Raw genomic sequence first — 15,373 nt, 5'->3', positions numbered from 1 at the left:
TTGCAGATATTTATGTACGTGCAATACCAAGGGGCAAATAAAGAGCCAAACTGTGGAAAACAAAAAGGGGAGCAGTGGCAGTTCTTGGAGTCGGGGAAAAAAGAGAAAACGTGTTCTTTAAAATGAAAATATTTGTTTTCCTAGAATTGAGAATGCAAAGAAATGCCCAGAAAGCACCGGCGAATTGCAGGAGAAGGGTGACAACACAGTCTGCAGCGAGAACAGAGAGTTCGCAGAGCCTGGGCGTGTGCCTGCTTCCATTCCCGCCCACCCACAGTTTCTGGGGCAAACAAATTCTTGGCTGAGCAGGTATGTGTGGGAGGCCTGATTTATTTTCCAACCATTAGAGCTTTGCCCAGAACTACTTAATCAGGATTTTTCAAGGTCATACATTCAAATATGATGTTATAGCCCTTATGAAATAAGTAACTCTGGAGTCTATGGGGCAGGCGGGTAGGGAGCGACAAGAAGAGGAAGAAAAAAATTAACCACTCTCATCTGATCTAGCTTCCTAACCATTCTTACCTTGTATCTACTATACAGTCTCAGAAAATTGACACACTGGACAAATGCATAGCTAAAAGAAATAATAGTTAATTATAATGCTTACTTTAAAGCAGGCACCATTCTAAATGCTCTGTATATACTGACTTATTTGACTCTCACAACAATCCTTTGAGGCGGATACTAATATTATTGTTCTAATATTATTTTACAGACGCGCGAAGAGGTTAAGTGACTCACCCAAGGACCAAGGGCCGGGTGGTGCATCCAGGTAGTTTGTGCTTTCCCACTCTGCTATACTCCTTCTCTGTGCTCTGCCGTCCTGTCCCTCAAAAGAGCTTATTTCAGTCATGGTATATCTAATTAATTTTCCCAGTGCGGTAGAGTTTTATTTAAGCTACTTTCTTGAAAGGAATACTATCAGAGCCGGTCTCAACCTCAAAGTACAGATGAGACACTACCAACCCTGCTGCTTAAAAAGCCATATAATTTTAGGAGGGCTGGAAAAGTCCCAAGGCTCAAACCACAATTCACTCTCACACAGAGCCTGATTAGAAGCAGTTCTGGGCAAAGCTTTGATCCTGTTAAAATGTACAAGCTTCTGGGAGGCGTTCACTTTATGCTGTTATCGTTTTGTAGGAAAAGTTGCATTGTTATCTTTTTAAATACAGTTTAATGATAAGAACTTCAGGTGGTTTCCAGGCATCTGATTCACCTGTCCAGTTCTGACTTGTTCCCTGCTGGGTACCTGGAACTCTCCAGGGGCTGGCACATAAATAAGTGCTCAATATTGCCAGCGTGGGCGAACGAATGAATCAATGAATGGCTGTCATTCCTGCAGATGCTAGGTTTAGGGCATGACGCATGTAGGTATCAAAGGGGCAGCCAAGTTAGGCAAAATTATCACATTAAAAGTCTAAATGTGAACAAGTAAATCTCTGCCAGATAGTAACAACTGAAAGAGACCTCAGGCATGCTTACGTTGTATATATAGAGAATGGTCTTTCTGAAGATTATATTTTAAAATGTATATGCAGTAGAGCTAATATACCTAATGAAGAAGGTAATAAATGGTTTAAGAAGTAAGTGATGTCTACGTAATTTCCCCCTAAAATTATACTCTCCCAATAGGTAACATGCCCTAGGACATCATCTTTTCTCCCAACAGTCTCCTATCCAAGTCCTCTGTGTACTCAAAGTCCTCCCCAAATGCCTTCTTTTCCAGGAAATGTTCCCTGGCTTTCTGGCCAGAAGAGGTCACTCCCCAGTTTGTACTCAAAGGTACTTTGTTCTTTCTTCTTCTACACAAATTCATTTTCTGAATTGTAGTTATTTTTCTCATCTGCACCACCAACTTGTCCCTAACCTCTTCCCTGTATTCCACAGGGAACCATACATTCTTCCTAACGTAAACCAAGCATCTAGTAAACATCAGGCTGTTTTTTAAAAGACTCCTATGGAAGTGCTCCAAGGATACCACACACATCTGTTTCTGATGTTCAAATATATTTTTGGTATTTTTTAAGCTTTAATTTAAGAAAACAACCTGAAATGGTTTATATGCAAACTTTTCACGCACTGCAGATCTCTGCCCATGAATGTGATGTGTGCCAATAAACCCGGCCAGGCCGGGCAACCTTGCAGCCCTCACAGGAGGCTGCTCTGCCTGCTCTGTGCTCACTCACATGTGAACTTCTCCTAAGTGTGACATTGGTGAGGGAAGCTGTAGGCCCAGCTCAGCCCTGTGAGAAGTACCTGCCTGCACAGTCTGCTCTCCTCAAGTTGGTTCAAGCAAGCACACGAATACAAAACCACACCCTAGCGTGGGCTTCGATTAAATGCCAGGCAAGGCTCAGGGCCATCTGTACGGCCTTGCTTTCATGGCACCGTAAAGTCCTTTGTGATAATATCCCACTTGAGAGAGAGTAAATATTTATTCTAAGAATTAGATGTTTCCTGTATGACTAGATTTATGATAAGGAATGTGAGCAACTGTTTCCTAAGTTCAGTTACAGGGTTTCTTACAGCTTTGAAACACATACCCCCTACCTTCCATGCTGAACTAAAATGTATCCTGGAATCCCAAGGCAAGGTATTTAAACCAAACCAAAAACTCTGTTATGGTTTGCAAACAATTATCTATAAAAACAGACTTTTAAAATAACCTGTATTTAAAGCAAAGTATGCAATTTTTTTAAAGACAGAAGATGATGTGACTATAGTTATTAGAAGTTAACAATACCTGACTTAAAAAGTTTTCTGTCTTCGTAATAGCCTCATCGTTCTTACTGACACGGCAGTAAATAAACCTCGTAAGTGTAAACTTCAAAAATTTATACTTAGTAAGATAGCACCTTATCTGTTTTATATGGTCGAGTTTCATGTAAGATTTCAGTTAGTGAAAAGATTCACTGCTTCCCAAAAGTTTGAAAACTTCTCTTAATGTTCCTTAAACATCAGTCTATGGCTGCAAGAGACCTGGAGAAGCTGTTTTCATACATGTGTTCCTGGACCATTTTCCTCAGTAATTTCCTTGTACTAGGTACAAAGGTAAGAATCTAAACTTAACCAAAAAAAAAAAAAAAAAGAAACCACTAATCTAATACCATATTCATAGAATTTATTTAACTGTCTTAAAATTTCACGGACAATCAATACCCAGAGCATCAGTGTGGCTTCCAGAATCTTACTTTATTTAAAATTTGGACAAAGACGATTTCTCTTGCATTCGGCCCCTATTCTGCATGATTTCTCAAAGTCAACACCAGGGTTTTTCAAGTATTTGCAGGCTCCTTCAGTTTGAGAAATATATATATATATACACACACACACACACACACACACATATATATATATATATTTTTTTTTATTGAGATAGAGTCTCGCTCTGTCGCCAAGCAGGGATGCAGTGGCACAATCTCAGCTCACTGCAACCTCCGCCTCCTGGATTCGAGTGATTCTCCTGCCTCAGCCTCCCGAGTAGCTGGGACTACAGGTGCTCACCACCACGCCTGGCTAATTTTTGTATTTTTAGTAGAGGTGGGGTTTCACCGTGTTGACCAGGATGGTCTCGATTTCTTAACCTCATGATCTGCCCACCTTGGCCTCCCAAAGTGCTGAGATTACAGGCGTGAGCCACTGCACCCGGCCGAGAACCATTAATATTTTTAAAATTTAATTTGAAGTTCTGGGATACACATGCAGGACATGCAGGTTTGTTACACAGGCAAACGTGTGCCATGGTGTTTTGCTGTACCTGTCAACCCATCACCTAGATATTGAGCCCCACATGCATTAGCTCTTTTTCCTGATGCTCTCCCTCCCCCCCAGGGTGTGTTATTCCCCTCTTGTGTCCTTGTGTTCTCATTGCAGAACCACTAATTTTTAACAGTAGTTATTGAATATCTCCTCCCACACTGAGCTACACTTCCCAGGGCCTCCACAGTTCTGAACTCTATACAGTTTAAAAACAGTTTCCTTGCTTAAAAATATGGAAGTAAAACAGCAGTTGAGTAGAACCACGGATTTTTCAGATGGAAAGGTACTCTGAAATGCAACTCCTCTGTGTTGATTTTTTCAGGTATGGGAAATATATTTAAGAACATACACAAGATGAAACAGGTCATTGGCAAAGTGAGAACTCAGTAGCCAGGTTTCCATGGTTTACTAAATAAAGAGATCTAAGTTCAAATTCAGATTCTTCCACTCACGAGCTATAGGCTCCTGATCCAATCCTATGAGCCCCAATTTCCTTATAGGTATAAACAGGAATAACGTAATATGTGTAGAATATATTATTCCTGTTTATACCTATAAGGATTGTTATGTAAATTGAATTGAAGACACTTAACTGTCTTCTACAATAGTACCTGACTCCAAGTAATAAGCACACAATAAATGTTGGTTGTAGTTATAAACAGATTTTTCTTGTGGTTTTGGAAAACGAGAGGAGCATTCCCCAGGTATGAGGTAGACTAACCTAAGACTTTTGTGTTTTGAAGGCAGAGACTGAAGGAATGAGGTGCTGGAGCCCGGAGTTGCGAGTGTGAAGGTTGTGGGCCTGTGGGAACAGAGCTGGAAGTGACTCAGTCCCTGGGGTTAGTTTCTCCAAAACTGGGAGGGGAAAGGATTAGGGTCCCATGAAGAGAAAAGCCCTGACCCACTCACACACCTGCAGGAGGCAGGATTCCAGATCAAAGTGTTGTCAGAGTGGAGACCTCAGTGAACAAGGGGTTGGGGGGTACTCTGCAGAAAACCCCTGCAAAGCACTAACAGAGGTTCCCTTCTGAGAGGACGCCACGGGGCCGGGCCAGGGACATGAATAGAGCAACCACATATGGAGGGGACTCAGGAGTCCCTCTTCCCCTCTGGCGGAGGGAGGGGTCCCAGTAACGAGCGTGGGTTTCCCACACACTCTGAAAAGCAGGAACCTTCTATCAGATTTGATCTGATTCAGAAAAATGATTTAAATCAGGTTTAGCCTAAGGTCACACAGCTCTAACAGCGGAGCAAGGATTCAAAGCCAGGTCTGTCTGACTCCAAAGCCCTCATGCCTGTTGCCCATGTTGCCTCTGTGTGAGCAAACTTGTTCAAGCATGAGTTCCACCAACTATAGATCACCAGCAGTGTCTTCTCAGGTGGAGTTCAGTGTGTAGTTTTTCAATTAAAAATATTTTCTAATTACAAAATTTTTGGTTTTTGGCAGGACTATTTGGATGGGCTCTAGACCAAGGGGTTGTATTTACAATGGCTTCCCTCTATTAAAGTTAGGAGAAAAGATTCTGTGGTGAAGATTCTGTATTTTAAAAAACGCAGTGGTAAACAAAATTTATAGTAGGCCATTGGTTTGGACTGAGCTCCTGCACTAGGCCCCAGAGACCAAACCAAAATGGAGTCACTCAGGCTGAAGTCCCGAGCCACCAAGTGGAAACAAGTTGTTCCAAGAAATCAGGAGAGAGAGAGAAAAGCCAAACGCCCAAAAAGGCCAGTTTTAGCTGGCATGATAAGGAAGTCCCCTCTGCTTTAACCTTTGTAAGGAAAATAACTTTGAAATGACGAATCACTTTTTGTTCACTGTTTTCTTCAGCCCTTTTCTGCCTATAAAACCAACCTCCTCTGCTCGGCTCATCGCAACGCTCACTGTATTTTATAGAATGAGGTGTTGCTGTACTTTAAAACAGCAAATGAAAGCCAATTCGATCTTTAAGCTAATTTTGTTGAATTTTGTTTTTTGACAGCGGGTCAGTCTTCAGTACCTCCAGAGATATGTTTAAACCAGACACAAGAAACAAATTCCTAAAGAAATGAATCCATCCGAGTAAAAGAAGGATGGTCATGCCTCTAGGTGTCCTGGTTCAGATGAAGTCCTGGCGGTAACTCAGGCAACCAGCCAGTTATGTGGTGAACAGAACGGAGCCTATTTCCACTAGCTAGCACTCAGCTAATGCTGGCCCCTCCACATACCTTGGTTTTTAGTGGACAATCTGATAGAAACAGAAGTCCTATTATATCCAGATGGGGGGGTCTTGATAAGGAATCTCTGAGGGACTAATCTATTTGATGTAAGCCAAAGAGCTTTTTTCATTTTCAAATTACAGCTATTAACAAATGTCAGATTTATACAAACGAACTTAATGCCACATCCCCCCAGAAATGGTTTTAAATTAAGATACATGTTCTAGTTGTGAGATGAATGACTTGAGCACATGTGAAAAGATCCTAAAAGGATTTCTACTTGTACTGCTGGAGGTGAATGACAAAAGTGAAAGGCCACCACAGCCCAATAGGTGAGGGGATTAGTGTGGGCTTCTTGCCTAGGACAAAGACTTCAGCAGGGTTACCTATACTAAAGACTTGCTGGTAGACCAACAGTATTCCCACTGTGTAGGAGCTTCTCGGAAACGCAGAGCCTCAGGGCTCCATCCCAGAGCCACTAAATCAGAATCTTTTAACAAGATGCCCCAGGGTTCTCCATGCACAGTGAAGTTTGAGAAGCACTGCACTTCATTACCTTACTAAAGTAAATGCAGATGCACTGTGCTTAAGTGTGATCAGTTTTCTGTTCTGTTATTTCAATCATCTATCAGAGCTTTCTCATAAACTAAATGTTTCTTAAATATTTCAAAGGAAGAGACAGGCTATTACTCTCCATGGAAAAATGAGCTGATGTTCATCAATCTGTAAAACACTGACTCCAGATAAGCTGTGTCACAGGCAATGATTTCCTTGATATATATTAGTACCATCAATGCTTTATTTTTATTTTTTTGTTTCTGATTGTCCCCAAATGACCAAAACTCTTAGAATTAAAAAAAAAAAATCCTAAACCAAAAAGAAAAAAGTTAAAAATTCTATTTCACCTTTTACCACCCTTTCCGCTTCTATATCAAGTAATCAATGGTAGGTTAATGACTTCTTAAATATATTAATAAGGAGTTGTAGATGAATACAATCTGTAAAAGAGAAACATACTTTGATAACAAAATCGTATCTTCCACTCAATCACCTCAAGCTTCTTGCAACTTATCTGTATCTAAATCAGATTTCTAAACCAGACCCTCCTTAGAACAAGAGACTAACTTTATTTTCTCTAGTCTCAGGTTCCCAGAGTGGCTGTAAGTAAAGGGGAAGAATACTTAGTGTTTACCATTTACACAAAACTTATAGATATTTTCAAAAAATAGAATACCTTCTCCAACCACAAGAGTTGAAAAAGTCTCAATTACAGGAAAATTCTGTACTTTCAAATTCCAAACAAATTTTAAGTTATGTTTAGGTGTGTATGAACTGGGGACACCAAAAGAGGACAACTGGATTATCTAAATAAATAAATATTACCACAAACAATAAAGGGAACACTTGAGTGCACATTTACTTTAAAAAGTAGCTTTATTGGCTGTGTGTGGTGGCTGACACCAGTAATCCCAGCACTTTGGGAGGCCACAGTGGGCAGATCACCTGAGGTCAGGAGTTTGAGATCAGCCTGGCCAACATAATGCAACCCCATCTCTACTAAAAACACAAAAATTAGCCAGGTGTGGTGGCACGCACCTGTAGTCCCAGCTACTTGGGAGGCTGAGGCAGAAGAATCACTTGAACCCAGGAGGCAGAGGTTGCAGTGAGCCAAGATCATGCCACTGCACTCTAGCCTGGGTGAGAGGGTGAGACTCTATCTCAAAATAAATAAATAAATAAAGTAGCTTTATCAAAGTGAAGACATGAACTCTACTACACTGAAAACTTAAGTCTCCCATTCAATAAAAATATTTAATGAGTCATTTCTATATGGTAGTGTGGCATATTATCTTGGTGGCCCCCAAGGAATCATGCCTACTAGTGATCACACCCATGCTCATGCCCTCCCACACCAACTCTGGGCTGGAAGAATGGGACATTAGAAAGCAGATGCAAGCAGAAGCTTCATGAGTGCTTGCATATTGGGGTGTGTCCAATAAAAGTATCTCTCAGAATATCTAGTGATATTCAGCTGCCATATTAAAAAGACTAAGCAAGCCATGTAGTTAGAAAGGTCAAAACCTCTCCACTGTCCGCATTAAGGTGCTGGACATGTAAGCGGTCTTGGATATTTCAGCCCCAGTCACTATCTTACTGTAACCACTCTAGATAATCCAGAGACCAGCAGAAGAACCATCCACCTGAGCCCTAGCCAACTCACAGACTAATGAGCAAATAAAATGACAGTTGTATGAATGTAGTAAGTTTTAGGGTGGTGTGTTATACAGTAATAGACAATCCAAACAACTAGGAAACGGTATCCGGCTTAGAATGCAAGAGACTTCAAATAAATCTAGGTTTATTTAGATTTTTAAATTCTTTAGTAGATTTTTTCTACTTTCTGTTTATGACCTACAAAAGATAAGCTCATACTTAAGAGAACATTAAATGGTCTAAGTAGGGAGTCATTATAATCTACTTGAAATAATGCTGCTTTTTACATTAGTACAGCATTTTCTATCTATTATTGCTTATCAAATACACACTATCTTCTAAGGCAGAGATTCTTAATTTGGGCGGAGCAGGGAAGAATCCAAAAAAAAAAAAGATTAGGGTTCCAGAAACACATAACTACATATACAGTTTTTAAAATTTATTTTTACTTTTTTTTTTTTAAGAGATAGGGTCTGGCTATGTTGTCCAGGCTCATCGTGAACTCTTGGGCTCAAGCGATCCTCCCACTTCAGCCTCCGAAGTAGCTGGGCCTATAGATGTGCACCACCAGTCTTAACTTTACATATGCAGTTTTAAGGAAGACCATCTATGAATGCCAGGTTAAGAATCTATATTTTCTAGTGAAACAGGTCTTACTAGCCTAGTTACACTGATAAGTAAATAGAATTCTGTGGAAAATGAGCTACCTAAGCTTATACAGCTAGAAATTTTTTTTTTTTTTTTTTTTTTTTTTTGAGACGGAGTCTTGCTCTGTCCCCCAGGCTGGAATGCAGTGGCCTGATCTCAGCTCACTGCAAGCTCCGCCTCCCGGGTTTAAGCCATTCTCCTGCCTCAGCTTCCCAAGTAGCTGGGACTACAGGCGCCCGCCACCTCGCCCGGCTAGATTTTTGTATTTTTTAGTAGAGACGGGGTTTCACCGTGTTAGCCAGGATGGTCTCGATCTGCTGACCTCGTGATCTGCCCGTCTCGGCCTCCCAAAGTGCTGGGATTACAGGCTTGAGCCACCGCACCCGGCCACAGCTAGTAATTGATAGGACCAGCAATCTAGTCTGTCAGAGGATATACCACTAAACTCTTCTAACTTTAGTTTACAGTAAAAATGGGATTGCTGAACCTGGGGAAAAAATAAATGCTTCCCAATTTCCTATTTATACAGTGCAAGAATTGGGGGAGGCATCTGAAGATGGGAGAAGAAGGGCAAACTTGTTAGTCTACTAGTGTGAGCAGCAGATTTTTATGCCAACTGGAATCACTGATTAACCTTATGGATGGACTAGACACTGGAGATTAAAGTCCACACTTGAATTTGGACAGTATGATGCGCGATAAGCAAAAACATTACATATATTTTTTCAATGGTTTACTCATGCTTGATTCTCTTATTCCCTATCTATACTTCCAATTACTTAAAAAAATCTGTATATACACAAGATGAGAGAGCTTCTTTATATTATATTTAATATTTTGTTGCTGTTGCTGAGACAGAGTCCTGCTCTGTTGCCCAGGCTGGAGTACAAAACATTCCACATATTTTTTTCAATGGTTTACTCATACTTGATAAGAGAGCTTCTATTATATGTAATTTTTTGTTGTTGTTGCTGAGACAGTCTCGCTCTGTTGCCCAGGCTGCAGTGCAGTGGTGCGATCTTGGTTTACTGCAACCTCTATCTCTCAGGTTCAAGCAATTCTCCCGCCTCAGCCTCCTGAGTAGTTGGGATTACAGGCGCATACCACCATGCCCAGCTAATTTTTGTGTTTTTAGTATAGACGGTGTTTCACCACGTTGGTCAGGATGGTCTTGAACTCCTCCTCAAATGATCCACCCACCTCAGCCTACCAAAGTACTGGAATTACACACATGAACTACCACTACCGCACCTGGCCTATATTTGAATATTTAACAATTAAGCTGAAAAGCTTCTTGATGACATGTCTTTAGAGATGGTTACCAACTTACATCTTCCCCTTTTCCATATCCATGGGAAATATACCCAACACAGTGCTACAGACTACCAAAGCTGCAGTCCTGGTGCACTGCTAGCAATCTATTTCCTCATTTCTGACCCGACAGCTGCCACACTTGGATCAAAGACAGCAGGCCATCTGAGAACCCACACAGGCACTTGGCAAGTCTATAAAATGACTTGCAGACCAATGGGGATATCCATCTCCAATCTCAGCCTTTGACTAGAAAACTCCAATGTACAATCAATTTTTGAAAAGACAAAATATATACATTTTTAATATTTCTCTGCCTCTCTTACCTCCATCTCCACTCATCCAAGCTTCACCCACTTTTCTGCTCTCTGCACAACTGCCACCTCTTGCATTAAAACTCTCCATAAACCAAAACCATACCTTGCCTAAGATCAATCTCTGGGAGAAAGAAGTGAACTCCCATAGCACTCCATCTTTGCTGCTCCAATGTGCCATCATTTTCCACCTTACATGGTTTTTTGTCTTTGTTTTGAAGACAGGGTCTCGCTCTATTGCCCAGGCCACAGTGCAGTTGCATGATCTCGGCTCACTGCAGCCTTTAACTCTCAAGCCCAAGCAATCCTCCCACCTCAGCTCCCCAAGTAGCTGGGACCACCAGCATGCCAGTTATTTTTTTTTTTAATTTTTGTAGAGATGGGGTCTCACTATATTGCCCAGGCTGGTCTTGAACTCCTGGGCTCAAGCAATCCTCCTACCCCAGCCTTCCAAAGTGCTGGGATTACAGGTGTGAGTCACTGCACCTCGCCTCTACTTTACATGGTTTTATTTCTTCTTTATGTAACATGAGCATAGGATTTGTGTGGTTCATCTTTCTTCTAGTGCCTAGCATCTTGCACATACACCATGTGTGTATGTGTGTCTGTGCATGTATCCTGGAAAAGCATGTGGACACACATCCAAATTTACCAAGCACTACTATGCCCAGGCACTATGTTTTACCTACACTGTTGCAAAAATCATCCGTCTTCACAAAGTCTCCATCAAAGAGTCATTATCATCGTTCCCATTTTGCAGAATAGCAAACTGAAATTTAGAGAGGTTAGTACTTGGCCAAAATCACAGAGATAGTACATAGCAGAGCTGAGATTGAAATCCAGGCTTGACTGATTAAGAGCCAAGGCACTTAATAATTTAATACCCATTCAATATGTCATTTAGTGAATGGCATTTCTATACAAGGTACTAGAATGAGAACTGTTAGGAATGAAGATAGCCCACACTCAACAACTATAATATAACTATACTATAAAGGAGAAAGAGCAAAGTCCAAGAAAAGCATCTGCAGAAATGCTAAGGATGCTCAGAGGAGTATGAGATTACTTTTGAGGGGAATGGAGGTAGAGATGGGTAGGAGTAAAGATAATCATGAAGAAGATGGCACTGAGTTGCAGCTTGGATTTGAACAAGCAGAAATGAGAGGTAATAGTATGTTAAACTGGGCTCACTTTAGTATTCTTCCTAAAGCAGCAAAGTGGGCTAGTAAATTACATTCAGTTATATTATCCTTGATAGCAAAGACAATTTCATATACTTGTTTTTTATGCAGCATTCATTCTGGAAACATCCAGTAAATATTTACTGATTGAGAAAGGAGGAGAAAAGGGGGCAAAGTGAGCGAAAAGAAATATTAAATATTTCTTTGAATACTTAATTAGTTCAAACACACAGTTTGTTTCACATGCAGTCTGATTTTACACTATGTGTGAATTAAATCCTCTTCTAGTTACTAACAATCTTTCACTAAGTTGTATGTATTCTCTGCCCATAATACTGGAAGCATCTAGGTGAAACAAAAAATTGCCCAGTTTTTTCTCTCTGCCCAATTTTAAATCTTTATGTGTCCAGCGATGTCTGCGTTCAAAGGGATTAGGCCAAATCACTGTCTTATCAGTTTTATTCCAAAACTAAGTATAAATCCATTTTAATCTATCTGTATGTCAAAAGATTTTTCTCTAGAAAATACTTTTTTTTTTTGTTTTTGAGACAAGTCTCGCTCTGTCACCCAGGCTGGAGTGCAGTGGCATGATCTCGGCTCACTGTAACCTCTGCCTCCTGGGTTCATGCAATTCTCCTGCCTCAGCCTTCCAAGTAGCTGGGATTACAGGCGTGTACCACCACGCCCAGCTAATTTTTGTATCTTTAGTAGAGATGGGGTTTCACCATGTTGGTCAGGCTGGTCTCGAACTCCTGGCCTCAAGTGATCCACCCACCTTGGCCTCCCAAAGTGCTGGAATTACAGGTGTGAGCCACCGCGTCCGGCCTACATTTGTATTTTTAAAAGGTAAAATTAACAAAAGGTGCACATCCATGTAAAAGAGAAAAGAGAAAAGTCAAAAGGAACCAAAAAGGAACCATCTACATGCAAGGCAGCATGAATAAAAATATAAAGGCAAATTCAACTGTTACAATAACATATCAGCTCTGAATCTAAAGGAAAACGGGTGTTCATCTAAGAAATGTGCTACAGAGAACCAGCCAGTTGTAATGTGCCTTAAGCAGTGAAAAACTGTTTCCTCCTTTCCTTCTTGTCCTTTTGAAAAGACAACAAGTCACAGGGAGACGTTTTTCTAACAGCCTCCATCCTGGTGACAAACGTTTGCCAAGGGTGGGGAGAGAGGAGGGAGGAAAGAAAGAAAAAGAGAAGGAAGACGCCATCTGCTGACGAAAGAGAAAACAAGAGGAGGAGGAATTGGAGGCGAGGCGCCACTTCCGTATCCGTGTCTGAGAAATACAACATATCACCATAAGGCAGACTTCTACTCAATATAAGGAGGAACTTTAAAATAATTGGAGTAATTCAAAGGCAGAATTGATCAGGGACCAAAGTTCAAGCAGGCGGTGGAGAGGTCTACTCAGACAGAATAATCTTTCGTAAACTTCTCCCTCTTGAAGGAAGAACTCCCCCAGTTCAAGTAGAAGAAAATACTGTGCTTATTACTTTTCTCTAATTCTTAAATGTTTCAAATAATCTCGATCTTGATAATCCATGATTCAAAGGACTGAGACTGAAACATCAAATAAACAAGCACACAAATATGCCTGACACCACCTGCCCCCACCCCTAGTCCCTGGGCCTTATTTCTGGGCTTGCTACTGGGCTCTCCACCGGCAGCCAGCTGCCATCGCTCTGCTGCAGGGTTGTGCCATGAGCATGGATGGGGCCCACATGGCAGGCAGAGCACTGGAGATTAATGCCAGCACTGCTGCCTGACTTTCAATCAGAGACTGGCCAGAGCTGATGTGTAAGTGACCCATGTGGGCTAACGCTGAGGCCTGGTCCTTACACTGGCTCCCAGAGTGTCCAGCAAAGTTAGGCTCCAATTGTTTCCCTATCTTGTTTCCCTTAAAATGTTTCTTTTACCTTCCAAATAGACAACATGCATCTCTGTCTCAGGGGAACTCAATCCAAGAAAACACCTCACACCATGATGATATAAAGATGACATAATCTACAAAGCATAGAAGATTCTCATCTTGGTTTCTTAGATTTTCCAGCCACGTATTTTAGACTCAGTTTTGTCACACAATTAGCAACACAAAATACACAGGTGTTTATACAACAAAATATTAATATAAAACAACAGTTGTCAGTCCTATGTTTGTGAAGACTAGAGAGTCCACTAGACTCATAAAAGGAATGATGAAGAATACTATCATTTCTTTCCATTTTTTTCAGTTTTGAGGGTGAGTGACTTTGAAGTCAAAAAGACAAAAATTACTTCAGTATAATGAAAAGAAATTCTAAAGCACTGTTTTATTATGTGGAGAAGTTCACTTTCACAAACAATTACTAAAGGCTTACTGTGTGTTTCAGATGCTATGCTTGGTCCTACCTAAAATACAAAATGAAGACCACCTAGGCCCTGCTCTAAGGAAGTCACTCTCTAGAAAGGGACAGAGACATGTAAGTAAATAATTCCACTCGAGTACAATAAGTGTAATCATTCAACCCTGGACAAAGACACTAGAGGAAGGTCTGTCTGTAGGTGGAAAGGCCAAAAAAGGTTTTGCCATTTAAAGTATCATGTGAACAAGGTTCCCAAGGATGCCTCCAAGAGCTGACTGGGGACTCCAGGAGCAAGAGGGGACACATGAGGTAGAGACTCAGCCTGGGAGGAAGCAGAAGGGTGAAGCAGCTTTGTGCATTCATCTCTCCCTGGCTTCAGTTCAACAGATGCAAAATTAATAGGCATATGAAAATAAATAATTTTTTCCTCTAAATTATAAGATCCTCATGCTACATCAATAATTACTTACTTGACAAAAGTCAGAGACATTTTCTGTCTCAGAAAGAGCCTCTAAAATGCTGTGCCCTCAAGAGTCACCCTGGTGGCATAAATCAGAGAAAAATTATCTGACTCAAATTGTAGTTACTGTAAAAGTTCATTATTACTTATTAAAAGCCCACAGATCTACAGCCATGGGAAAAAAAGAAAAACATCCTATTCTTAGAAATAAGACTTATTTTCTCATCTTCTGCATGTTTGGTTTAATTTAAACTTCTTCTTGTAGTTTCAACAGACATTGATGGCTATGGTCCAGTTGCTGAGGCAAATCTCTCTTTAACTCCATGAGAGATGAGAGGCTCCAACGGGGACCAGACTTTGGAAACTGCACACCATCAAGGGTATGCCATTAGAGGACTTCTCTTGTCTAACAGAAACAGGGCAATGCTACAACCTTGTCATTCTTTTCCTCCTTCTAGGCTATCAGGAAGAAAACTGAATATCCTTACATCCTGAGGTCAGATGTATGGCTTTCATTCTGAATGCAGTAACTTCAAATGTAGACACGTGAACAGAAAGCTTTGTAATAGAAAAACAGCATTGTTTCATTAGATGACTACAGATAGTATTTCATAAAACACAAGAAAAACCCTCAAAATTAGCTCCAAAAAATGTATGAAAGTGATATTCTGATACTCAATAAAAGAGAACCTCTCACAACAATAAGATGATCCAATTTCATATACCAATCAATAAGTAAGGGTCTACTAACTTCACTGAGAAAGGAAAAAAAACCTAGGTTAAAGCAAAATAATGCGGATCTTAAGGATGTCAATAATGTGGGCCTTATAGAAAGTTCCAAAAAACATGCTTTCAACCTTTAGCTCCATGAAAAACAAGCATTCCCTCCTGCAGCTAATGAGCACGACACACTCAAGGTAGTCGCCATGCTATGA

General features: G+C 40.7%; 1 long non-coding RNA gene across 1 annotated transcript; it reads left to right on the top strand.

Moving 5' to 3' along the window:
- The first annotated feature begins 220 nt into the window (after positions 1 to 220).
- On the top strand, positions 221 to 14,988 carry LOC117073446. Its single transcript, XR_004433237.1, has 5 exons — positions 221 to 309; positions 719 to 775; positions 1,730 to 1,785; positions 14,006 to 14,095; positions 14,897 to 14,988. It is a non-coding gene; the product is annotated as an uncharacterized LOC117073446 (long non-coding RNA).
- The last annotated feature ends 385 nt before the right edge of the window (positions 14,989 to 15,373 follow it).

Source organism: Trachypithecus francoisi, unplaced genomic scaffold (assembly GCF_009764315.1).
Source record: "Trachypithecus francoisi isolate TF-2019V2 unplaced genomic scaffold, Tfra_2.0 Lachesis_group4, whole genome shotgun sequence".
Classification (NCBI taxonomy): Eukaryota; Metazoa; Chordata; class Mammalia; order Primates; family Cercopithecidae; genus Trachypithecus; species Trachypithecus francoisi.
The sequence above is the reverse complement of the archived record's forward strand: the minus strand, read 5'-3'. Positions and strand labels throughout refer to the sequence as shown.